Source organism: Piliocolobus tephrosceles, chromosome 19 (assembly GCF_002776525.5).
Source record: "Piliocolobus tephrosceles isolate RC106 chromosome 19, ASM277652v3, whole genome shotgun sequence".
NCBI lineage: Eukaryota > Metazoa > Chordata > Mammalia > Primates > Cercopithecidae > Piliocolobus > Piliocolobus tephrosceles.
The window spans coordinates 49,792,915-49,819,241 of NC_045452.1; positions in this window are offsets into that span (position 1 = coordinate 49,792,915).

The following is a 26,327-nucleotide window of genomic DNA, read 5'->3' on the forward strand; positions in this document are numbered from 1 at the left end:
GATGCATTAAAATACAAAACCATAGAGTGAAAGATGCATTAAAATAAAAATAATTTTAAACTATGACAAATTACCAGCTGGTCCGGGTATCTGGTCTTTCAGAAAAGTTACTCAATTTTAACAAAATCTGTATAAACCCTTTGTAAAAACTCTGGAAAAGATCATAGAGATTCATAAGGTAGAAAAATGTGAGACTTTCTGCAATTAAACTTGAGCAAGCCGAGATAAAATTCTATAAAGATAAGAAGGAGAAAGAAAGAAGGAAGAGAAAAAGAACAAAAGAAGCAGATCAGGGAATGAAAATAACCATAATTAAACTCCTAATGATGTGTAAAGCATCATTTTAGAAACATTTTATTTGTGTGACTTGCTAATACTCCAAACTCTTTTGTCTTTCTCTGTCTTTCCATTGTGTCCATCTGTGGAGATCCCAACCTTTGTCCTTGCATGTAAGCAGCCAAGTCATGTTCTAACCTTGACCCTGTCTTCAATCCCTGTCCCCTCGCACGCTGAAGAGACCATCAAACATTGTTACTCCAGCCAGAATGACCCATGACCCTCTCTTCCCTTAACCACCCCTTCCTACCCAATTCCTCCCAAAGTTCAGTCCATTTTAGGACCCACCTGTCTCTTGAATCTGGCTACTAGTCTCCAGACACTTGTCCTCTCATCCAAATTCCTCTGTCTTGCCAGGATTTGCATGGCCACCTTTTTGCTCCTGTGCCATCCTGGGTGCCTCTTCACTTCCATGTGTTAATGCTACAGTGACAGGGCTATTTTCAACGTCGAAACTCATTATGACCTCCTGTATCAACAACAGTTCCTCGGCTGTCATGGTTAATATTGAGTGTCAACTTGATTGGATTGAAGGATGCAAAGTATTGTTCTGGGTGCGTCTGTGAGGGTGTTGCCAAAGGAGATTAACGTTGGAGTCAGTGGACTGGGAGAGGCAGACACACCCTCAATCTGGGTGGGCATCATCTAATCAGCTACCAGCATGGCCAGAATAAAAGCAGGCAGAAGAACGTGGAAAGACTAGAATGGCTAAGTCTTCTAGACTCCATCTTTCTCCCATGCTGAATGCTTCCTGCCCTCGAACATCAGACTCTAGGTTCTTCAGCTCTTGGACTCTTGGACTTACATCAGTGATTTGCTGAGGGCTCTTGGGCTTTAGGCCACAGACTCTACTGCTGGCTTTCCTGCTTTTGAGGTTGGGGGACTAGACTTAGCCACTACTGGCTTCTTTGTTCCTTAGCTTGCTGGTGGCCTATGGTGGGACTTCACCTTGTGACCGTGTGAGCTAATTCTCCGTAATAAATGCCCTTTTGTATACACCTCTATCCCACTAGTTCCGTCCCTCTGGAGAACTCAGACGAATACACCAGCCCTGCCATGGACCTCAGGGTCAGCCTGCTCTCCCCGGCCTCATTTCATGCTCTCTCCCTCTAGCTGTCTGTGCTCTAACCTGCATTCCATTCCCACCTCTGTCCTCTGCCTGGGCCCATTCGTTTCCACCAACACTTCCCTTCCCATCTCACTGCCTTTCCCTGCTTAGTAGCTTAGTATCAATTCATCTTTCAGATTTCACCTTCAGTCTAACTTTTTAGGGGGACGTGGCCTGACCACCCAGCTGGAGCAGGTCTGGGCTTGTCTGCTGTGATTCTACAACACGTTTTTTTTTTTCCTTCGGAGTCCTTCCTTCAGTCTGTGATTACACATGCACTCCTTTGGGTGTTTTGTTTGAAATCAAACATTTGTGCTGTGAGCCCATATGTGCTGTGAGCTCAGGGACCACACCTGGTTGTTCTCAGCATGTCACCCAGCTGGACCTGCAAAGAGTGTCACATATGCAGTATCCATTGCCTGAACAAGTGACTCCCTCTAAAATTCACAACAAAGCTAACAGTTGTTGTGCCTGAGGACACACAGCAAGTCAGCCACAAACATCAGGTCCGGCATGAGAAAGTGGCGCTCAAACGTCGTGGCTTTCTAAGTCCCCATGCCACCAACAATAGCTGACTTCGATTTCTAAAGAACCATAAAAAAGTCTTCGGTTTGCAAAATCAAAATTTGTTCTGGGTGCTACTGTGCCCTCATAAATGAAATTTTGTCATTAAAGGAATGAACCTATTCGAAAACAATTTTTGGTGGAGTTTAGTGAAGCAAGTTTCTACTCTCTTCCCCCCAACCAAAAAAAATCACAGCATCTGGTACAAATCAAGAGAAAACTCACCCTGCTAATGACATGTGCAAAGATGAATAATGCGGCTCAAGGGTGGCAGAAAAATAGCGTTCTCTGTCTGATATGAGCCAGGATTTTTAGAAAGTCTGAATGATTTGAGAAAACTTTTCCAGAAAAAAGTTAACAGCAGCTTTTCATTCTCAGTGTGTCAGTCAGTGCTTGAATTAAAAAAGAAAACTAAAGAAAAAAAACCCTCAAAACCAACAGAGATTCCAAACTGCTTTAACATAGATAGAACTAGAATATATGATATTCAGAAAGCATCACAAAAGTTGGCCTCGCGTAGCCAAAGAGGGCTCAACCACAAAACAAACACTGTCAGGGAAAACAGAGTTTCCACCAAAAGCAGGAGCACGCAATTTTCTAGGACGGAAAAAAAAAAAAAAAAGCTTGTCACACAAAACCACAGGGTCCCCAAGGGCAGCGAGCCGAAAGTGGCATTCATGTACGGCTGCCACCAAGTGGCCACTGCAGGTATTACAGCTACTTAAAGTCCTGTTTTGGTTTTTGGTTTTTGGTTTTTCGAGTCAGAGTTTCGCTCTTGTTGCCCAGGCTTGAGTGCAATGGCGCGCGACCTCGGCTCACTACAACCTCCACCTCCCGGGTCCAAGCGATTCTCCTGCCCCAGCCTCCCGAGTAGCTGGGATTACAGGCACTTGCCAACAAGCCCAGCTAATTTTTTGTATTTTTAGTAAAGATAGGGTTTCACCATGTTGGCCAGGCTGGTCTTGAACTCCTGACCACAGGTGATCCACCTGCCTCGGCCTCCCAAAGTGCTGGGATTACAGGCGTGAGCCACTGCGCCCAGCCAAAATGTTTTACTTACCAAGATTCCCCCAGAAAAATCTATCTGTGAAATTCTCAAATCTAAAGAGCATGTCTTGGGATTTTTCATTATTCAGCCTATCAAGTTAAATTTTCCCCCTTTAAAATTGGAATAGGGAGGCAAAATACAGCTAATAGTTGAACACATATGTCTCATAAAATGTAAATTTATTTTTGTTCCCCCACCGTCCCTTAAAATGTACTCAGACTCGTTCTTCCTCTGCTCCAGGATGAAAATGCAGGCACCCCAAGACTTTTCTGAATATGTAAAACATTGTCGCGAATTAGTAACTAAAATGATTGGTCCCATGTATAGGTCTGAGTTTCAATCTAGTGTTAAAAGGTGAGTCCACACCAGCTTGGGTCAGAATCTAGGAGGCAGCTGGCGCTGGAAAAGGAGGGGATATATTCTCTCTTCCCGGCTTATTATAGCATTTTACATTCTTTTTCCATTCTGCTAGCTTCTGTTTCTGACTCCTTTAAGACTGAGGGTCCAAGAGAGGGGAGGAGATGGGAAATTTCTAACTTAAAGAGTAGCCTCTTTCCTTGGTGTTTTTGTGGATTCTTGAGAGGCTCTACCATCAGAAGTCTCTCCCCTGTATTTGTTCAGACTGCGGGCTATGAACTGAATTGTATCCTTCCAAAATTCACATATTGAAGCCCTAACCCTCAATGTGCTGGTATTTGGAGATAGGACCTTTGGGAGGTGTGTAGGGCTGGATGTGGTCATGAGGGTGGGGCCCTCATGACGAGATTAGTGCCTTTATATGAAGACACTAAAAAGCTTGCTTACTCCTCTCCACACACATGCACCAAAGAAAGGCTGTATGCAGACATGATGAGAAGGCCACTGTCTTCAGCTGAAAAAAAGGGCCCTCTCTGGGACCTAATCATACTGGCATCTGATTCCAGACTCCCAGTCTCCAGAACCGTGAAAAAATATATTTTTATTGTTCCGCCTATCAAGTAATAAGCCCATTCTTTGGCATTTTGCTGGGGTAGCCCAAGCACATTAAGACACTGGATGAGCGTGTCTTTATTCTGACTGTAAGTATCGTGCACCCTCATTCCTCATCAGCCCCAGGAATGCATTGATACAGGCAGCTCCTCTCTGCTGAGATCTTTTTGCCTCTCCAGGTAGCCTTCTTGGACAAAGTCCCAAGAGAATTTCATGCCAGGCTTTGCTGACATAGCCCATAGTTGGACCATGAGAAACACCCCTGCATTCTTTGTCTTAAAACAAAGGGACAGAGGCCAACCCTAAGGCAACTGCAATTTCTTTTTACTTCTGCCCTAAGAGTGGCTGGCCAGCTTGCCTCTCATCTTTTTAATTTGCCCTGTAAAAGTCAGATAATCCACTGTGTGCCCACCAAAAATCCAGGAACATATAGAAAGTCCGCCCAGTAAACTCCTTAAAGCCCCATGTCATGATTAATTTCACGTGTCACCTCGGCTACACCACAGTACCCAGATATTTGGTCAAAACAGTCTAGATGTTGTTTTGAAAGTCATTTTCAGATGAGATTACCATTTAAATCAGTAGACTTTAAGAAAAGTAGATTAACCCTCCATAATGTGGGTGGACCTTATCTAATTAGTAAAGGCATTAATAGAAAAAGACTGACCTTCTCGAGAGAAGGGAGAATTCTGCCGGCAGTCTGCCTTCAGACTCGAGCTGCAAAATCACCTCTTCCCTGGATCTTTGGCCTACCCTCTACCCTGAAGATTTTGGACTTGCCAACCTCTACAATTGTGTGAGCCAATGTCTCTTTCTGTGTGTGTGTGTGTGTGTGTGTGTGTCTATATATCCTACTGGTTCTGTTTCTCTGGACAACCTTATTACAATCTCACTAGTGACTTGAGGAAAGGGAGGAAGCATCCCCATGTTTATTCCCAACCAACAGTCATCCCCAAAGATTCTCTTCCAAACCCTTCTCTAGGAGTCTTCTTAAGACATCTCTCACTAGGCTCCAGGTGAGGGGAAACACCCCCAGCACTTCCCCTGGCTGAGAGTGAGACTTAAAGTCAACTCTCCAAAGGAGCATTTCTCTGCACACCCTCCTCCCAGGCCCTCTGTAACTACCATGGGGGTGAGAGATCTAAGTGGCCCCTCCTGGGTCCTGGCCCCGATCCTCTACATTGTGGTGTGGCACCAGGACGGCGTCCGTCCTTCCCACGTCTTCCTCACTGAGTGGACTCTGATCACTGTTCAGGGTGGCAATGTGCCTAGTCCCAGAGAACAAACAATGTTTGGTGTCAGAGTGCTGAAGTCATTCTGCAGAAGCAGAAGGGACATCACCCAGAATTTGGTCCTGATGTTGAGACTGCTGACACCATACACACACCTAGGGGTATGAAATTATTTACTATTCACAAAAGGAGGCTTTCTGGGGGGAATAGGGTAGGCTCCAGGCAGGTGTGAAAATGGTTTGAGAGAGCTGGAAAAGGAGACTGGTGTGGGGTTTGGTGGCAGATGGGGCTGGCGTGAGGGCTCCCGCTCACGGACAGAGGGAGCAGGGAGGTTTAGAGGATGTCAGCAATTGAACATCAAAAATGGATCAGAGTCTTTATTAAACACAGCCCGGGGCAAGGGCTTCTGTGCTACTATTTTGTTGGGGTGTATAGTTCCAAAAAGCAGGAATGAGGTCACAGATTAAGCAGGGAAGGATGCAGAAGAAATGCAGAAAATATAGAAGATGGGTGGAGCTGGCTACGGCATATGGAGATACCTTCTCAACCACTGCTCCCAGGACAGTCCTGCCACCGACAGAAGGCGAAGCTATCTATGAGTTTCAATCTTCTGTTAGTCAAAGTCTCCCCCACGGGTTGACCTCCTTCCCCAAGCTTCTAGATTGTACACAGGGGACCCCAAATGAGGGTCTGGTTACATCTCTTACCCTACTGGCATCAGGGAAGTCCCAGGACATGAGGTGGGAAGCAGAGTGTGTTCGGGAAATGCTTTCAAGCTGTGTCTAGGACAACACAATGGGACGGGGCAGCCACCGTGGCAAGTCCCTGGGCAAGTAGCAACTGTGGCAGCCGCACAAGGGACCCAGTTGACACAGGCAGGAGCAGTGAAAGATGCTCTGGCCAACACACTGGCAGGGGTAGAGATCTAGAGGGATGTACATACAGCGTGCAGGGCAACTGGTTAGGCTGGTCATGGTTAACTTGTTGTGTTTGTTCAAATGCTCCTTTTCCAGGCTCTTTTGTAGTTTGCAGGAAGGGATTGCCATGTCACAAGGTTCTAGCCATTGAAATGAAAATGGAAGTCTTTGGGAGAGATGTTTCTTCCCTGATGAAAGAAAAGAAAGCCCGTTGAGAATTTCTCTTTATCTTCTCTTCTGCTTCTTATCTTGGAGTACCATCTTGATGCCAAGAATACTGCAGCAGGCCAGGTGCGGTGGCTCACGCCTGTAATCCCAGCACTTTGGGAGGCCGAGACGGGTGGATCACAAGGTCAGGAGATCGAGACCATCCTGGCTAACACAGTGAAACCCCGTCTCTACTAAAAACACAAAAAATTAGCTGGGCGAGGTGGCGGGCACCTGTAGTCCCAGCTACTCGGGAGGCTGAGGCAGGAGAATGGTGTGAACCCGGGAGGCGGAGCTTGCAGTGAGCCAAGATGGCACCACTACACTCCAGCCTGGGCAACAGAGCGAGACTCTGTCTCAAAAAAAAAAAAAAAAAAAAAAAAAGAATACTGCAGAAGTTCAGCAGGCATCCTGCAACAATTAAGTAGGTCTAAAAGCCTGCAGACTGATGAACTATAAGGATGAACACAGCCCCTGTCGTTACTGACATGACTGAGCGGCTACCCTCTACCTGGAAGCAGCTACGTCTGGATTCATTGTTATGGAAGATAATGACATACTTTTATTCATCAGATTTTCAGTGGCAGGGGAATATAATTTCACACACATTAGAAAGGACAATCAATGGTGTGAATGCAACAAAAATAAGCCCCCAGGTACCTCTAAGCCCCATCTTGCACAAAGCTAAACACAAGAGAGACACACACAGGCCCCACTGGATGATGGTACACCTGGCCACTCTTCTTGGCAACCCCCATTCTGCCTTGACTCCTGGGGGAAAGACCGAGTAAATAACTCAGTAAATATTTTACCTTTAAATAACCTTGAATGCAGATGTTTCTACCTGACAGAAAAGAGGTGCTGTGTGATCATTTTCATCTCATAACATATTTGCTGGTATTTAGATGTTGGAAAGAAGAAGAGGGTGTAGCAAAATGCCGAATAATAACACTAATAATAATAATGAGGAAAACACTACTAGCTCGTGAGTTGCACAAAATGCCAAAGTTAAAAAAAAAAAAAAAAGAAAAGTACTTAGGAGCTTATTTTTATCATCACACTGGATCATGGGTGATCTGGGGTTTTGCCAGAGTTGAGGATTTGTATATTGACAGTTCCTGACTTTTATGTATTGTACTTTCTCTTAACCTTCACTTTCATGCACTCTGTATTGATCTCCCTAAATCTGCTTTTATGTGACAGGTAGGGACTCTCCTGCCTCTACTGCTCAGGGATAAAGTGGCATTGTGCCTGCCCACCATCAGGTCAGTTCTACCAACAGCACCACGTCGATCAAAACACCAACTTTGTCAAAGCATCTCGAATACTATTTTAATGCATAATTTATATTATGAGTTAAATGGGGAACATAAAACAAGAGTTCCAACACTAAAGACAAAAAGCACAGGCCACCCCAATTCGAAGTATGATGAAATAAAGATGAGATTCACTTTACATGAAGAAAGCAGAATGTATTTAACCTCAAACTGCCTCTTATTGGATACAAACTAGTTAACAGCATCTTTAGTTTTGTATGAAAACAATTAAATAATATGTACAAGACACAAGAAATATATTGAGATTAAAAGGCTAGAAGAATGTGTAATTTTATAATGTATCTTAGTAGATTGGCAAATGAACCACATCACCCTCCTACTCATAATTTATAAATCTATTATTCTGTCTTTATTCATAGATCTTAAACATAGTTGTAAAAATACTTTGTACTTAAGTAGGAGATGCTTATACTATACATTGTGCTCATCAAAACCTTTGATAAAAGAATAATGTACCATCTCATTACCTTCACCCAAATATTCACAGTTAAATTTGGTTCTACTCAGATATATGCTGCATTTAGAAACCACACCACAAGAGAAAGACAGCATCTTTCAACCACTTCTTCCTGCTTTCCTAATAAAGAGAACTTCTACGAGTACAGAAAGAGGAGATCTGCTCGCCATGAGCAACTAAGGGGCCCCTAGTGAGTCAGTGTCTGGCCTTAGCTGTGTTTTCCTTCTAACAATCCCCCAGGAGAATTATGCACAGAGACCAACCTCTGACTGATTATGGACCAGTGATCAGGTCATTAGCACACTATCTCTGTTATTAACTAATAAATGTCCTCAGCCTTGCACACCACCATAAATTCAGCTCATTAGGGGGACTCTCGGAGCACCCACTTGTGCCTTCCTCATCCTAGAGACGGGTCATTTATCCACAGGCTGCCTGCATTCTGCCTTCTGCCTCCAAATACTCTCTTTTCTCACAACGGTCAAAATGGTTTTCATTTTTGTACAAAGTCTACGTCCCATATACTCCCTCTTCTGAATGACTTTGAACTTGAAATATGTTTGTTTGCTTGTTTAACTTAAGCCCCTTCAGTCCATTTACTTCTTTACTTATCTCTTCCCTGCACCAATTACCCTCCTTTTAGTAGCAGCCATTAATATTCTCCGTTAACAGTCTCTTTCCAAAACCCAGTCCCTCAGAAATTTCCTTCACCAAGACTCTCCTTTGAAAATATCTACTCCCAAAGTTCTACACTCATCTCTTTGAGCAGCCTCTTTCCTAAATATGTATAATGATAAATTTAGCCCTGGCTAAGAAACTTGAAGAAGTGATCAAGGATCATTTTAAAGAAAATGATAAACAATGAACAAAAGGCAACCTTAGTCTGAAGAGTTGAATAAAAGGCTCAGGCCGGGTTCAGTGGCTCATGCCCGTAATTCCAGCACTTTGGCAGGCCGAGGCAGGTGGATCACCTGAGGTCAGGAGCTTGAGACCAGCCTGGCCAACATGGTGAAACCTTGTGTCTACTAAAAGTACAAAAATTAGTGGGGCATGGTGGTGCGCGCCTGTAATCCCAGCTACTCAGGAGGCTGAGGCAGGAGAATCACTTGAACCTGGGAGGTGGAGGTTGCAGTGAGCTGAGATCACGCCATTGAACTCCAGCCTGGGCAAAAAGAGCAAAACTCCATTCAAAAAATAAAATAAAATAAAATAAAAGTAAAAGGTTCAAAAATAAACTCAAGAGTTTATGAAGAATTGTAACCAATTATTTATCTTTTTCCTTACAGCTTGAAAAAGAAGGAAAAAAAAAAGACAAGAGGCATTTCAGTTTTGTACTTTGTGAGAAAAAAAAAATCCTGACAGAAACTGTTGTTAGATATTCAAATCAGTTACCAAAGGAGACTGTGAAGCCCATGCCCTTGAGTGGGTGAAATTACAAGATGAATTCTCATTGCTGGGCAGGAAGCAAGGGATAATGTTAATGACCTCTGTAAGTCTCATTCTATCCAATACTATTATGCCCAAGTGGTATACAAATTGTGGTTGTTGTCTTTGTTTTAAGAATCAAAATGTGTGACACAAAAGCAATTGAATGCAAATGTAACTGCCTTCAGGAAAATATACCTGTTGACAAAGTACTGTAAGAAAATCACCGCCTGGCACGGTGGCTCAAGCCCATAATCCCAGCACTTTCGGAGGCTCAGGTGGACAGATTACGAGGTCAGGAGACCAAGACCCTCCTGGCTAACATGGTGAAACCCCATATCTGCTAAAAAAAAAAAATACAAAAAGTTAGCTGGGTGTGGTGGCACGCACGTGTAGTCCCAGTTAATGGGAAGGCTGAGGCAGAAGAATTGCTTGAAGCCGGGAGGCAGAGGTTGCAGTGAGCTGAGATTGTGCCACTGCACTCCAGCCTGGGCAACAGAGCGAGACTCTATCTCAAAAAAAGAAGAAAAAAAAAAGAAGAAGAAGAAAGAAAATCATATAATCCTCTTTGCATGTCACTTATGATTTCTGTTTGAGATTAATTCCAGCTGTACATGCATTAGGGATGGTATGCTTTATTTAAGGAAGTGACACAAAAATTAGTCATTTCTTATTTCATTTGTGTAAAAGAATCAGCTAAACATTTTAATGTATGTGATTTCAATGACTTAGAAGCAAATTAATAAAATATTCCCTTGTCATCCACTGGGAAATACATTCTACCTTGTTAGAGATATATTTATTTAACCTAGTGAAATTCAGAACTGCTTATAATCAAAAAGCAATTTTGGATTAAGGAATAATCCTGTGTTAACATGCAGAAATGATAGAGAAAAAATCACAGAATAAGTTGTGAGTGAAAACTTAAGAAGGAAGAGAGATTGAAGAAATGAGAACTTGCCACATTGCAGGCAATCCTTCTATTAATGATACCCTATGTTCCAAAGGCTCATTTTGAAACCATGTGTTCAGAATTTAGAGCACATATTCCTGCATAATCATACACTCTACAGGTTGGAAAGAGCCTCAAAGATCATTTAGGTCATTGCTCTGGGATTTAATCACCTATTACATCATCCCTACCATGTAAATAATGTTATTAAAAAGGCAATTAAGACTCCAGATTACCCTTTAAAATTGTTTTCACAGCCAGGCGCAGTGGCTCACACCTGTAACCTCAGCACTTTGGGAGGCCCAGGCGGGCAGATCACCTGAGGTCACGAGTTCAAGGCCAGCCTGGCCAACACAGTGAAACCCCGCCTCCACTAAAAATACAAAAATTAGCCAGGCATGGTGGCAGGTGCCTGTAATCCGAGCTACCTGGGAGGCTTAGGCAAGAGAATTGCTTGAACCCAGGAGGGAGAGGCTGCAGTGGGCCAAGACTGTGCCATTGCACTCCAGCCTGGGCAACGAGAGGGAAACTCCATCTCAAAAAAAAAAAAAAAATTGTTTTTCTATCACAAAGATCTAGCATGTACTAAACACATAGTATGATAGCATTTTCCCACTCTATATCATAATATTTGTATGAAAAAATAGGGTCAGATTATAGTAGCAATTTGGGGTGGCAGATACACAGACACATCTGAAGCCCAAACTCCATGCAGAAGCATGATTTATCTCTACCCCATGTGCAAGCACCAAAGGGCTGAGGAAAGGAGCGAGGGGAGAGCTGTGAGTAGGATCAGGACCTGTGTTGTAGGGTAGGAGAGAAATGAACAGGGGGCTAGGAGAGAGGTGAGAGAGAGACTGGAGATAACACAAGGGCAATGAGATTTGTAACTTCCGCATCTCCCTTGACTGGCTTTACTTGCCTTCCAACTCAGTGCTACCCTGAGAAGGCCAGCCTCCACTCTCATGGATCCTCCTCTCTTCACACAATGTGGAAGCTCTGAGCATTCTATTCAGTCAAGCATTAAGTCACTCATCTACTTGTTCACTTTTGAAACACTTCTATTTTGCACTCAGTCACTTTACAGTTGTTGGTGTTGACCAGTGACCAAGAGTCCTTGGAGCACAGATGCCTTGTATTATGCATTTCTCAATACCCAAACCCTGCTTGTGTTTGGCTCACAAAGCATGTTAAAATGCTTTTGTAGAATAGGAGTTTAGGGCGCCGTGGCTCACGCCTGTAATCCCAGCACTTTGGGAGGCCAAAGCGGGTGGATCACCTGAAGACAGGAGTTCAAGAGCAGCCCGGCCAACATGGTGAAATCCCATCTCTACTAAAAATACAAAAACTTAGCTGGGTGTGGTGGCAGGTGCCTATAATCCCAGCTATCTGGGAGACTGAGGCAGGAGAATTGCTTGAAACCAGGAGGTGGAGGTTGCAGTGAGCCGAGATTGTACCATTGCACACCAGGCTTGGCAACAAGATCAAAACTCTGTCAAAAAAATAAAAGGAGTTTATTAAATAAAAGGAAAAGAAAGGGAGTTGAAGGAAGAAAAATAGCAGAGGTCCCTTAGCATAAATAGCAGAGTAGATTCTCTCTGCTCCTGAATCTCCTTACCACTTGGCAACCGTCAGCAAGAGCTGGGCCCTGAGAAATGGAGCAGCAAAGAAACCAGCAGCCGTAGAGAAATGAGAAGTGACAACTAAGGGACTATTTCTTTTCTTTTACCTCCCCTTTCTACTTTTCTGCCACTTCACCCACCCTCAGAGATGCCTCCTCTAGTCAAGACTGAGTTGTCTGAATAGGGGAAATCTGGTACCATGAGGATACAGTTTCATAAAGCAAGAGGTCTAAACGGTTAAAAAGAAAGAGAAAGGTAGCAGGAGAGAAATTCCCAGCAGATTTAAGAACAGCCTAGTCCTTATGCAGCACAGATGACCAGCGCTCACTAAATATCCAGGTTTCCCAACCCCATGCATTGGAGCAGTGGTGTCATGTGACTGACTCTTCTCCATGAAATACAAATGGAAGTAATATGCCAGTTCCAATTTGAGGAAGGTCCGAGTGGGTAAGCCTTCTGCAAGACTGTTTTTTCCTCTGCTACATTGACCTTGGAGACCATTTGCTCTAAGTAGCATGACTACAAATCAAAGAAAGCTGTTAGACACAACTAGGCCTTATATGAGAAGAAAACGAGCATTTTTGGTACAAAATCAGTGTACTTCAGAGATGTATTTGTTACCACAACATAGTATAGCATAACCTAACTGATTCACCTTATTTTACCCATCTGAGACAGTCACAAACAGTAAAAGGAAGGTTGCTTAGTTGTGCGTACAGGCCAAGAACCGCCTAACTACTCATGAGCATCTCTTTCATCATTTTTAATTCAAAGTTTCAAACCATCTCCAAGCCATCACTTCCATTTCTACCTATCACTTAATTAGAAGATGTAATATTTTCAAAGAATTGACTAAAGGGCCTGGGAGAGGTGGCTCACACCTTGGCCTCCTGGCACTTTAGGAGGCCAAGGCAAGAGGATCACTTGAGCTTGGGAGTTCAAGACCACCCTGGGCAATATAGTGAGACCTCATCTCTACAAACAATTTTTCAAATTAGCTGGATGTGGTGGTGCATGCCTGTAGTCCCAGCTACTCAGGAGGCTGAGGTGGGAGGATCTCTTGAGCCTGGAAGGTCAAGGCTACAGTGAGCTGTGACTGTGCCACTGCACTCCAACCTGAATGAGAGAGCAAGACCCTGTCTCAAAAAAGAGAAGAAGAGGAAGAAGAGGAAGAAGAAGGAGAAGGAGAAGGAGGAGAAGAAGAAGAAGAAGAGGAGGAGGAGGAGGAGGAAGAAGAGGAGGAAGAAGAAGAATAATTAACTAAAGTATATTCAAATAAACACATTCCTCTAGGTACTCTGAAATCTACCTCTGAATGAAGTTTTATCGGCAGAGCTATGTTTATCGCATTGGCCACTGTAGGCTCATTCTGAGCTTGGCATGAGGCCATTAGATCAAGAGAGACCACCCTCTAGTGTTAGGCCCTGTATAATCTCCCCACCTTGAGCGTAGCTGGGATCTGCAGCTTGCTTCCAACCAATAGGATATGACAACAGTAATAGGATATTACTCCTTGATTAGTGTGTAATCAAAGAGTAATTGATGTTGTGTGGCAAATGTGAGGAGATGACAGCTTCAGGATTATGTTACATAATATAAAGACAGACATGTGAGATTCACTGTAGTGCCAGGGTATAAACACTGGAGAATGCTACTCATTCTATTACACAGCATCGTCTTTGTGAAAATCCTTTGAATAACTTTCCTCCTTATCTCAATGTTAGTAATAGTAGATCTTCCCCTGTAAGACAGAAGAGTATTAGGACTCATCTCATCAGGTTGTTGCAAGGATTAAATTAATTCATTTTAAAAGCTTAAAATGACGCCAGAACAGATTAGGCACCACATATATTTTTGCCATGACCAGGAATTTTTTTAAATCTTAATTGAACTATAAATTGTGCTCATGCTCAATATGTTTTCTAACTGATAAGAGCCAAAACCTGAGCCTTCTCACAGCAAGTCTGTCAAATGTCTCCGACTTTGTTTGGTGCCCCATTTATTTCTCACCTTCTTCCAGTGTACTTAATTTGACTGCATTTCATATATTCCTGGAAGCTGATCTAAATTATCTCCAGAGCCACATAGGCTAAAAATAAATAAAAATTCACAGACTAATCCCTAAATTCTTTACTTACCTTTTAGTAACACTTGGGGAGGGGAAGTGAAACATCAGTGAAAGCATGGACGTAAAAGTAGAATTTTCTCCACTACAGTCTTCTCTTGCTTTCCTACTGTTATTAAAGATGTAAATCTTAACACCTTTGCCTGGAAGGACAGATAAGCTCCGGCTAGCCTCAATACCCTAAGTCTAACTTTGACACCTCAGTCAAAAATTTACAAAGGGAGCATCCCTTTCTGCTAACTTGTCTCTGAAACCCTCAGGCTAAGGATTCAAAGCCCACTCTGTTCATGGGCCAGAGACATGGAAGGCCACTTTAGGTGAAAGCTGTAACTCTAGTGGCCATTTTCCAAACAAACACTTAGACCAGTACTGGGATAATGTATTTATAGAAACAGAATATTTAAAATATAAATTTGGTTGAAAAATTGGACTTTCATGATCATTGTGGCTAAAGGACTTAAAACATTGGCCCTGAGCTCAGAGCAAATTTGGTTCTGTTCTGTTCAATAAATATTTGGTGCCTTTATTTCCTGGGCATTGTGCGAGGCTCTGAGGACCCAAAGACAAATAAGTTATGGATCAAACCCTCGAAGGCTCTAAGCGGGTAATAAGATACACTTAAATAATTATTCTGTATGACTGAACACTCCTCATTATCTTCATAGCATTTATTCAAATAGTAATTATAAATTAGTTTGCTTACATGTTTACTTTCTGCCTCCTTTACTAGGCCATTTGTTCATGGTGGGGAAGGACCACAGCTATTTTGTGACTGTGAGCTCAGCACTAGTATAGAAGCCCATCATATGGTAGACACCCAATAAATGTTTTCTAACTGAGAATGGATGCATATATAAAATTTATAGAAAGCAATAGTTTTCATGTTATGCAAACAACAAAGTGTAGAAGATGTAATGGACAAGAGTCATTTATAATGGCAAAATCAATAAATCTATAAAGCACGAAATACCAAAGAATAAAGCTAATAAGAAATATGCAGCCAGGCGTGGTGGCTCACACCTGTAATCTCAGCACTTTGGGAGGCCAAGGCGGGCTGATCATCTGAGGTCAAGAGTTCAAGACCAGCCAGGCCAACATGGTGAAACCCCGTCTCTACTAAAATTACAAAAATTAGCTAGACATGGTGGCATGTGTCTGTAATCCCAGCTACTCAGGAGGCTGAGGCAGGAGAATCACTTGAGCCTGGGAGGTGGAGGTTGCAGTGAGCCAAAATCGTAGCACTGCACTCCAGCCTGGGTGACGGAGTGAGACTCCATCTCAAAAAAATAAAAATAAATATGCAAAAACAATATGAGGAAAGAAAAATTAGTATATTTCTGAAAAACAAAGATACCAAGTTTGTAAATGCACCAAAAGTTAATATGGTAAAGATGCCAATTCTTTCTAAGATAATTCATAAATTTAACAATCCTAACAAGAATACTGAAAAAGAAATTTTGTTCTAGAATTAGATAAGCTAATTATAAAGGTTATGTGGAAAATAAACTAGTAATAATAACCAGGAAATCTCCAGAATAGAAGTCTTAGAAGCCAATGAATACATAATAAAACTTCAATAATTAAAACAATATGGTATTAAGACATACGTAAATACACTAAAGAAGAGACGATAAATTCCAGATATAGATTCTGCTTTATATGGGAATTTAGTATCTGATAAAGTTGATACTCATTCTGTGGTGGTAAAGATGAACTTTAATATACAATGTTGGAACAACCAAAAAGCCTTCTCAAAAATGACATTGTTGGATTCATATATCACACCATATTCAAATAAATATTCCTAATGGGATTTAGGATTTAGAGGTAAAAAAAATTATAACATAGTTTAATTTCTTTATATATGTAGCATGGGAAAGACCTTTACAGTTATGACTCAAAAATGAGAAGTCAAAAGAAAAGATTGGTAAGTTCATAAACTTTGAATTCAAAAACATTAAGAGTGCAAAATGGAAGAAAATATCTGCAATTCATGTCACATAGAAATGTAGAAGAAAAGTAAACATTTGATGGAAATATAAACAAAGAATATGAACAGACAGTTCACTAAGAGAAAAACACAGATGGTAATTAAATATATGAAAATACTTATAATAAAAAGAAAGCATTTTTATTTTCTCACAATGATGGGAAGAATCTTATGATAGGTAGCCCCATAATCTCCACCCCCGGTGTTAGGGCCTGTACAATCCCCTCCCCTTGGGTGTGGCCAGGACCTGTGATTTGCTTCTAATCAATAGAATGTGACAACAGCGATGTGGTGCTACCCCTGGACTAGATTTTGTTGTTTGGCAAATGTGCTGGGATGACACTCCCATGATTAGGTTACGTAGTATAAGACTCCACCACTTAACAGACCATAGCAAGGGACTCTCCTGCTAGCCTTGTGGAAGCCAGCTGCTGTGATGTAAACTGTCTATGGGGAGGCTCATGTGGCCAGGAACTGCAGACAGCCTCTAATTGCTGAGGGCCTCTGTCCTACAACCATAAGGAACCGACTTTTGCCAACAATCACATGAATTTGGAAGAGAACTCTTAACCTCAGATGAAACCGCAGTCACAACCCACATTTTGATTGCAGCTCCTGAGACCCTAAGCACAGGATGCAGCTAAGTCGTGCTTGGGCTTCTGAACCACAGAAACTGTGAGATACTAAATGTGCGTTGCTTTAAACTACTGAGTTTATGATTATTTGTTATTCAGCAATAGAAAACTATGACACTTGTCAATCATACTGACAAAAACACAAAACATATAACATTGTGTTCCTGAGTATGCCCATGGGCTCTCTCATGTGAAATGGCTCAATGCTTATGGAGGAAAATCTGGCAATGTCTAGCACAGTGACAGTAACATTTGCCCTTTGGCCCAGGAATCCCATTTTTGGAAAATCTACCTATGCTTTCATACATATGAAATAATGCATGTACAAAATTTTTCATTAAAGCATTGTTTATAATAACAAATAATGAAAACAATTCAGTGATTCAACAATTGACAATTGGTTAAATTATCTAGGACCGTGTATGCGATGGAATACTATATAACCACAAACAAGGAATGGGAGAGATCTTTATGTAATGATATGGAAAAATATCTAGGATATATTACTAAATGGAAAAAATGTAAAGTTCATGACAATATATGTAGTGTACTGCCTTTGTATAATGAAAATTTACGTATTTGCATAAACAATGGAAGTTAAAAAATGTTTTAAATGGTTACCTGTAGGGAAAAGAAAGAAAAAAAAAATGGATAGGAATTAGACTTCTCCATGGATACCCCATATAAATGTCTTACCTACTAAAAGTTAATGTTCTACGTTGTTAAATGGATGGATGTAAGAAAGCACTGTGTCATAATGAGCATACTCAAGATGTGGAGATGACACAGAGAAGGAGGGGGTGAGAGAGGGAAGTCAGCTAACACGTCTTCACAGGCAGGGACACTCAGCAGGACTCTGAAAGATGATCAAGAGTTACCATGGGCCAGGCGCAGTGGCTCACGCCTGTAATCCCAGCACTTTGGGAGGCCAAGGTGAGCGAATCACAAGGTAACGAGTTCCAGAACAGCCTGGCCAACATGGCGAAATCCCATCTCTACTAAAAATACACAAATTAGCCAGGTGTGGTGGCACATGCCTATAGTCCCAGCTAGTCAGGAGGCTGAGGCAAAAGAATCGCTTGAACCCAGAGTTTGCTGTGAGCTGAGATCGCATCATTGCACTCCAGTCTGGGCAACAGAGCAAGACCCCATCTCAAAAACAAAAACAAAAAAGAGTTACCATGGATGAACAATCCTCAAAAGGACATCACAGATCATGAGAACTGCAAGTTCAAACATACAGTGGGGTAAAACAGATAGTATATCCAAGGAATAAGGGACTCCAGTCTTACTAAATGTTATGGGGGTGCCAGAGAGCCATGTAGTGAGAGAGGAAGCCAAAGACCAGATCAAGGGGTCCTTGGAAGCTCTCCTAAGAGATTTGGACTTTATGCTGTGCATAATGTTTATGTCTTAAATGGATCATTCTAGAAGTGATTTGGAGGATATATCAGAGGGTATCTGTATTTATGTCTTACGGCTGTCATAGCAAATTCCCATGAACTTGGTGGCTTAAAACAACAGAAATTTATTTTCTCACAGTTCTGGAAGCCAAAGATCTGAGACAAAAGTCTGAAATCCAGGTGCCAGCAGGGCCGCATAGGGAAGAATCCATCCTCTGTCTCTTCCAGCTTCTGGAATTTGCCAGTTTTGGCTCATGGCCACATCATGCCAATCTCTGCCCTTATCTCCATCTTACCTTTTCTTTTATGCATGTCTTCTCCTCTTCTGTTTCCTATAGGGAAGCTTGTCATTGGATTTAGGGCTCACTCAAGTAATTCAGGATGATCTCATCTCAGCATTCTGATCTTAATTATATGTGCAAGAAATCTTTTCCAAATAAGGTCACATTCACACATTCCAAGGATTAGAATGTGGACATATCTTTTGTGTGTGTGTGCGGTGGGGAAGAGGTGCTCATAGTCAATGCTAAAGACAAAATGTCTATTTGGAAGGTAGTTGCAATTGATCGGGTAAGAGATGTTCATCAAGTATTCAATTTTTCTGATTAAAAACTTCCCAGGGCAGAAATCCTACAAGCCACTCACATTTTTCAGAAATCCACCACACATTTTCCTTATAATTTAAGCCCATCTTTCTTGCCTTGATTTTTATTCAAGCAATTGAATGTATATTTGCAGCAGCACCCCCCCCATCTCTTCTAAGTCATTTCTTATATTCATATCATAACCACTGTGTGGCATTTTTATGCTATAAGAATAATTCTGGACTTTCTAACCTGAAATGGCAGAAGTCCTCAGGGAGATTCCTTCCCCGAAAATGACACTTATCTAGAGGCAGACAGAGTGTTCTACACAGAATATTTTCCAGCAAGAAGGCCCGAGGCACATAGCATTAAATTTTCTGGTGAAGTCTGTGGTGCACCAGACCAATCATCATAAAATCCAGATACAAGAATTTCTAGAGTAAGTGGTAGCATATCAAAATTGGATGCAGAAGACCAAGGAAGGGATCAAATCTTTAAACTTCACATCAGAGTCAAGAGTGGTTTCATAATGAAAGTGAAAGACAAGCAAATCTAATCGCCCATCCCCTTCTTCTCCAAACCAGTCACTATCCGGCTGTTTTTGATTAGCAATTAAGCAGCCAAGAGTTATTATCCAGATCATGTTCTGCTTGCATTTCTAAACCTAGCTAAACTGTAGTTATTGACTTTTAATCAAACTAACCAATGCTGCTAGTGACCCCTTGCTTTCTAATCAGTTGGAGTGGTCATTTTCTAACATTAAAGCTCTGACGCTAAGCCAGTCCTGTCCAAAAGAACTTTCCACGATGACAACAATGCTGCACATACAACATTGTATAATCATCTGCACTCTCCAATATGATGTCCACTTGTGGCTACTGACCACTTGAACTGTGGCTGGTGTGAGGGAGAAACCAGGTTTTAAATTATTTATCATTTTCATTAATTTAAAGAGCCAAATGGAGTTCACAGCTACCATATTGGACAGCACAAATCTAAGATGGGTCCTGGCCCATCTTCCTATTTGGACAGACTGAAGTTCCATGTTGGAATCACTTTAGTCTTGGTCTGTTGTCATATTTACTTCCTGCTCCTAAGGAAGAATCTAGTAAGCCTACTGGGACTTATGGCCATCGATTATATTTCAAAGGAATAAGTTAGATTTTTTTTTCTCTTTGATATTAGTTTGAGCTGTTATGAAATAAGACCTATGATACTGCCTAGATAATTTCAAAAAAAATGTTTCTAACTGTGGGGTGCCCTGCTAGCCACAGATCACTTAGCAGTTTTCTGGATAGACTCACCCTTTTTTTCCCCTTGGCTTCTTTTTCTGGACAAATTAACAAAGGCTTCTTTAGCTCCTGGATTTAATTTCTATGATGTGGCTGAAACATGTACGTTTACATACACTATCATTTAAGCCTGAAACTGCAAAAGTTTATTAGATTGTTTTCAAGTTCCTAACTACCAACTTCTGGATGGAGTGAAGCTGATTACTCATTGAGGGGGTGAATAGAAAGTATTTAGGACTAGATCCACTGTCTTTCAAGGAACTCCTACAGATGTGTCTAGGAAGACGAATCATTGTTTCTGTGAGTGATTTTATCACGTCTATACACTAAGCATTGAAAGAAAGCTGAAGCTTTCAGTAAGCAGACCAGGCTGTCACGAAAGCCTTCACTGTGTGAACCCAGATTCTCCGTTCCCCAAAATGGGAGAACATTTCAACAACTCACCTGTCCCTTTATTCACAATGTTAAAAAGAAACATTCCGCTCCATGAAGTGCTGAAGAAACAGAGATGGTTGGTTCAATGAGACTACGGGATGCGGAGAGCTCTTATAAAACTTACTACCAGATTATATGATGGTAAGTCCTACAATAGAGATGACGTATGAACAAACAAGATCAAATTTATAAATAATATATTAAAAATAGAGATAGCAAAAGGATGAGAGGAAATCTACAAAGCACTTCCCATAGAAAACAGTTTCAAAACTATGTGATATTATTACATAGCGTTACTGTTTTGATAAGTTAACTGAAATCCCAGCAACTCAGGAGGCCAAGGTGGGAGGATTGCTTAAGGCCAGGAGTTCAAGGCCAGCCTGGACAACATAGCAAGACCTTGTCTCTACAAGAAAAAAAATTTTTTTAATTATCTTGGCACGGTGACATGCACCTGAAGACCTAACTACTCAGGAGGCTGAGGCGGAAGGATGGTCTGAGCCCGGGAGTTCAAGGTTACAGTGAGCTGTGACTATGCCACTGCACCCCAGCCTGAGTTACAGAGCAAGACTCTGTCATTTGTTGTTGTTTTCTCTCTCTTCTTAGATAAAAATTCTGTTTGTGACACAAATAGCCATTAGAGAGAAATGATTAGCTATTATACTTCTTAGTGGTGGTTAGCAATGGGCTATAATTATTCCTTTCTATTAGGAGCCATTAGCCATTAATTCTAGGTATTAGAATTTTGAGAGCAGCTTGAGCAGATTGATTCCCGGGTTTACATTTAAAACAGATGTGAGCAAGAGAGAGAGATGATAGACAGGTATGTATTTTTGAAATATAAACTATTAAGTTATGGTCATGATTACTGAACGGCTTTCAAATCCATTGGCATCCATTGTTCCAGAACTGTGTTTTATCTCTGTCTTCACCGATGCAAGTTTTCATTAAAATAGAATCTCAGACTTGAGGAACTTTAGCCACTGTCAAGAAGAAGAGCAGGAGCCCAGGACAGGAAGACATAACCTTAACCCTGTCTTTGCTGAGTGAACTTAAGCAATAGATTTAACCTTTTTATGGCTTAGCATCCTCATCTATAAAATGAGAAAAATGGTATCTACTTCATTAGGATGTTGTAAAGATTAAATGAGTTCATTATTGTTAAGCACTTAACTGTCACCACCATCATCATCATCATCATCATCCCACAGATATAGACAGCAATGTCCAGGTAGGTGATGTGATTTATCCAAATCATAAAACTAGCATTAAGCACACAGAAGAACCCAAATCTCTTGACAACTAGCCCTGAGTTCCTTCCGCTGTGCCATGCTGCCCATATTGTTCTATACCGTGCCATACTTTCTGGTGCATAAAGTCCTTATCAGGTACATAACTTATTAAGGAAAGAACTCAGAAAGGCGAAGGCCTAATGATGCCATTTCTAGAAGTCTCAGGCAAGGCCATATAGGCCAAAGTGGCTGCTGAAACCAGTCACTTCGTTGTCACTATTAAAGTCCTTGTACCCAGTGTATCTCCCCATTTGCTGCTATGCCTAAAATTTCCCTTATATAAGGAACAAGTTTTCATTGCATAATAATAAATGTATAAATCATATTGCTTTAATTATTAATAACCATATACTGGCTTATATTTATAGTACTCATATCAAAACCTTACTCTTAATAAATGAAAATATAATGTAAAATATATGAATATATAATATTTGTGTAATACATAAGAACATAAGATCATGAGCCATGAAAGAGGGATTGTTGAGGTGAGGAGTGAAACGGTGCACAGTGGATGCTTTGGGTATCAAAATCGAACTTAATTTTCCTCACAATTTTCCAGGAGCCAGTAGGAACATTTCCTGGGATGTCACAGCAAGGAATGGAGTACAGCTCCACCAGGAGACATTAAATATGGGATTATCGATGGACAGTTCACGTGAAAGGCAAGAACTGTTAGTCTCCTTCTGCGAAACACCAAGGCCATTCCAGACCCAAGTCAAACTCAGTCTATAGCCATGAAAAAAATGGTCCCCATGGGGCCCCTGCAGGAGAGACAACAAAACATTTTGATGTTACATCTCCTCCAGATCCCTGTGGGCTTTCAGAAAAAAAAAAAAAAAGGCCCTTGTACAGATATGTTTTATAATCCAGATTTTTGCATAGCATGAAAGGGGACGAAAACAGGAGCCATTCACAAATTGTCCATCTATTCCTGTATTCTGCAGGAACAATACTTGGCTTCCACATGAACTGCTTTCAACATAATTCCTCTTTATATTAGAAGTCAAAAGTATAAAGGCTATCTTGACTATATAAGCTTCACGAAAATCTATATATTTAACTTCAGAATGGCTTTTATCCCCATGTAACGTTTGAAAATCATGTCGATGCATTTTATAAAGAATTACACTGGCTCAAAAGTACAGCAACAAAAACAATTCAAACATAAAATCTCATGTTTAAGTTCTTAGCTTTAAATATGCATCAACCGAATGGGAGCTGTTACTTTCTCTACATGGGTCTTAAGTACTACACAAAGCATTGGCCGATCACTATTACAGAAAAGTGGACTTGGTTATTGTCACACTGTCTCTGTCACATCAAAGCTATCTCTCCTTTGCAAGAACCAGTTTTTTTCTGCACTGCACATTTTCCCCTGCCACAACATGGAATGCTGTGAAGCACTGATCAATTCGGGAATTTGTCTTAATGAGAGAGGTTGATTTTGTCATGTATGCATTATTTTGCTCTTTTCTTGACCACATTCTCCTCTGGGAATCAGAATGCTAAGTTGTTATTGGGAGTCTGTAACTGGCTTGAAATTACTCCGAGAAGTTCAGCCCTACCAAACTGCTTCATGGCAAATTATTGCTTACGACCTAGTCTCTGATACATATACACCAGAGGGTATGCACACATGCATGTGTAGGATGGCAATTTGCTTTACTTTAAATTTATTCCTTTCTTCTCACCTTTCTCACATGCCATCAAATTGCCCATTTCTAGATGAAATGCATTTTTCTAGATGAAAAGAAAAAACTCACTAATGAAATGAGTACTAACTCATTTGCCTCACTGGTCGAAGGAGCCAGTTAATATATGAGAAACATCAGTTAGCTTAAAGAAACGTGGAGTGCAGATAAAGACTAAAGAACCACGGAGTCAACCAAGTAAAGTGCCAACTCAAAAGGATAGCAAAGAACTAGACATCTAGTATGTGTTCAATAGATGGCTAAGGGTGTGCTTCCTGATACTGTAATTTACTCAGGAGCAATCTGAATTTTCTAAGAGGATATCTGTAATAAATTCCTACTGGTAGACTGTAAGCTATTATGGAAGAGAGTAAGAGGTTTCTTTGTTTTTAATTTTGTGCCCATTAAATTGCATCATGTAGTTGATCATTTAACTTTGTCTAAATCCAAGTTTGACCTGTTTGTCTATGTTCCACATAACTGAAAAAAGTATTGGGATTAAAGGAGGTGGATTCTCAGATGTGCTTCCTGAGTTATGTTGGTCCGGTAGATGCTGCAATGGAGAGTGAAAGTCTTCAATGTTCTTTGTCATTCTATCGAACCCGACAGGATGGAGACAGGAAGGAATACTCAGTTTGCAATGAGTCACAAATTCATCAGGAAGACTCGCCCCCAACTGGTTCATTAAGGGCATATTTAATTCTTCCGAAGCCTTAGTTTTCCTTTACATTATCAATCGGGGAAGAATAAATGAGATTAAAAATGTAAACCAAAAAGGAAGAACTTAATAAATCAGCCAAAAAATAATAGAATCTTTGGGAGAAAATAGTTTTTTCAAAGACGTTCAGAAAGAGTATAAAATAAATATCTGAGTGTAGAGATCTAAGTATATATACACACTGACATTAACATGTATGTTTCAGCAAACATCAATATTTGTTATGCCTCTGGAAACTATTGGCTGGTGGGAAAATCAATATATCTTGATGTTGACCACAACAAAATCAATAATTGCTTGATAATTTACCAAGACTCGTGGGATTTAATGAAACTGATTGCTATGAAGTAAAGCAAAATCATTATACTTTCTCCCCGGCATACTGGATAAAGGATATAATACCAGCATTAGACATTTGTAGCCATACCTTGTGTCACCCCCTCACACCCCACCTTTATTGAATGAAGCAAGTGAAACATCACCTTTCCTGGAATTGTGGATGACAACTCTGAAATTTGAGCAAGGAGAGAAGAGTGAGAGAAAGAAACCACAGGGAAGACAACACTCATTAGAAAACGGATTCAGTGTCACAGATGAATGTGGGCATTTGTGCCTGTGAATTAAACAGCAGTCCCCTTCTGATAAATATAATTTATCCACTTCATTAGGCCCCAAGATTGCCTTATATTGATTCTACGTTCAACCTCTTCTAGTTTTTCACTTATCTCCAGAGATTAATAAATTGCAGGTTATTCAAATGTCATGACTATCTAAAATCCAATGCAAAGGGACTTTAGTGGCAGATTTAGAAAAAAAAGAAATGCTGGTACACGTCCTGTCCTTCTTTAGGATCCCCTCAATATTTATTTCTACTTAAGAAAAGCAAAGGTACAAAGATGGCCAACACTCCGCAGTGCAGACACAATGATTCATCTGCAAATTAGGAGCTGGGCCAAGACGGCCAGTCATTAAAATCTTTCAGTTTAAGTCCAAAACAGAGAAGTTCTATACACTGAATTGTAGGGATGTGTGTACGAATTGTCTGATAAATATGCAGAATGATGTTTCCCAGTGCTCCTAAATGATATTAATAAGTCAAGCTCTGCAAGTAAAAGCAGAGGTCAAAGCAATCAACAGAGTAAGCCAAAAATGGGTTCCCATTAGAATAAATTTCTAATAATGAATTTCTCTAGAAAACTGCCAGACTACCTTTATCTAAAACTATAGAAAAAGATCTCATTCCCATTTTGCAGGGTCTACACAGGGAAATAATAAGTGAACAAATGTGGGCTGAGAGCATAATAGCTAATAATATTTCCCAGAAGAGAAGAGGTGAGCTGTGCCTTTATAGACATTGCCAATAGGTAAGAGAGGGCACGGAAACTCAAAGCAGCCTTAGATTTACTGAATGTAAGAGAAGGAAGAGGGGGAAAGGGATGTAGATACAAGATTAAAGATTATAAATAAAATTACCATAAGTAACCCCAATTTACCAATCATTTGAAGTGGTTCTAAGAGCAAGATTGTTTCATATTGCCTACATTCACGGCAAGAAGCATCAGCGATTACATTTTTCAAAGTTATCATAACTTACGCTTTTCAGAAAGCTTGTACATAGATTATCACAACTGAGCCTCACAAAAAAACTTTTACATGGCCTCCTGTGTGACGGTTAATTTTATGTGTCAACTTGACTGGGATTAGGGATGCCCAGATAGTTAGTAAAACACTGTTTCTGGGTGTATTTGTGAGGGTGTTTCTGGAAGAGATTAGCATTTGACTCAGTAGACTGAGTAAAGAAAACTGTCCTCACTGAGGTGGGTGGATATCATCCAGGCCATTAAGGGTCTAAATAGAACAGAAAAAAATAATACAAAATTAGTATTTTCAATCAGAAGGATTGTAAGATTCTAATATCTGCCTTCGCATATTTTCCAGCATAAGCTAATCATTAAAAGCTAATTAGACAAAAATTATTTATTCAA